This window comes from Nicotiana tabacum, chromosome 1 (assembly GCF_000715075.1).
Source record: "Nicotiana tabacum cultivar K326 chromosome 1, ASM71507v2, whole genome shotgun sequence".
NCBI classification, from domain to species: Eukaryota; Viridiplantae; Streptophyta; class Magnoliopsida; order Solanales; family Solanaceae; genus Nicotiana; species Nicotiana tabacum.
In genome coordinates, this window is record NC_134080.1 from 22,414,581 (window position 1) to 22,416,234 (window position 1,654).

General features: G+C 35.2%; 1 long non-coding RNA gene across 1 annotated transcript; it reads right to left on the reverse strand.

The window, feature by feature from the left end:
* Positions 1–1,018: 1,018 nt before the first annotated feature.
* Positions 1,019–1,654, reverse strand: LOC107772307 (uncharacterized). The gene is made up of 2 exons (XR_001645040.2): positions 1,548–1,654; positions 1,019–1,427 (listed from the first exon to the last, which is right to left on the reverse strand). It is a non-coding gene; the product is annotated as an uncharacterized LOC107772307 (long non-coding RNA).

Below are 1,654 nucleotides of genomic sequence, written 5' to 3' on the forward strand. Positions count from 1 at the left end.
GTCTACGGGCTTAATTTGAATTTTAGGCTATTATACTGCGGAAAATTAGGTGCAACAGAAAGGAGTTTCTTGGTACGAAGAAGGATGCAATATAACTTTGAACTGGAAGATATTGTCGCGCATTTAGTTGAGGCCCATAAGGAGCGAACGGACTAGTACAATTGGTGAAGGAGAACGGACTTCGGATGGGTTATTGATGTCGTAGTGATTGTACCCGTGCAACGACTTGAAATTCAGCCTTTTTATTTTATTTTTTTTTGAAAACGGTAACCCACGAAGCTGTATTGCTTGAAATTTTCTTAAATTCATATCTATTTGTCAAGAACGACAGTATAATGTGATTGTTGCTATTTTGATAATTGGAAATACTTATAGTTTAATCTCTCCAAGGCTCCTCCTGCATTAGTTTTGTCAGGTCAACTCAAAATTTGTCTCTCCTAGTTATTCATTAATTCTTTTTTGTTTTCTCTCTTGTCGCATGATACAACTCTTCTAATTTTATCCTTAAATAACTTTGTCCCATCTCTATATGATTTCTTAGTAATTATAGCAACTGACAACATTCAGCTTTATAATAACAGATTATATCGTGGAATTCATCTGAATTACGTCGAGATAATGCCAACATATATATTCCCTTATACAATGATTCTAGAGCAACCAGCAGGTACCCTAATGTATTAACTGTTGAATCAGATTTCAGATGTAATATGCTTAATGCCAGACAGGCTATATAGTAAAATTCCATATGATTTTGCTAGACAATATGGAGGATTCGTGTGTCATCTTCAGGAGAGAACTCGGACTTCCAAAAGTATGAAGCAATCTTTGCATTATCAAATGTGATAGTTCTTTTCTTTCGGAGCTCTTTATCTAACGCAGAACAAGAAAAGTTCTTTTCTTTCGGAGCGCTTCCAAAAATATAAGATAATTGAAATTTTCGTTTTGTGAAATTTAAAAATGACGAATGTTAATCAACAAAGAAAGAAGAAAAGTTCGATACAAACAACATATGTGATACACTTGTAAATTGAGCAATGACTACATGCATTGCACGAAGTTGTACATCCATTATGATTTCTCAATGGATATTTTTTTTATTGCTGGATAAAACATGGAATGAACTGAAGCACACAGAGAGACTCAGACAAATAATAAGAACTTGCACATGGTAGAGTTGTTCGGAAACCAGTAAACGACCTTCAGATAAGCTTGTCAAAATGCGCTGCAAGCTTTCCATTCTTGTGTTATAAAAATACAAAGATTGCATGCCCAACCGTCACTGCATTCCTCACTGTATGTACAACTGCGCCCGCAAGTCATCAGCTTAGCAGAAGGTAGGACTAGCATGCCTTCTAACACTTCTGAATCATGATTAACATCTCTTGTGGCAATCACTTGTGTCTTTGAGAGCCATGACAGTTGAGCTGTAACATTTTATGAATTTTAAGATATATATATGCGAACAATTTGTATAGATATTGATTTATGCAAATTAACATGCTATATTACAATATAAAGAGAGCTAGGGAGAGATTGGTACTCACCAGTGAATGCCATGAGAAGAGTAGTCAAAACAAAAAGAAACTTGAGCAAAGCCATCGATCGATCAGAGAACTGCTAGAGCTTTATATCGGAAAATAGGAGTTTTTGT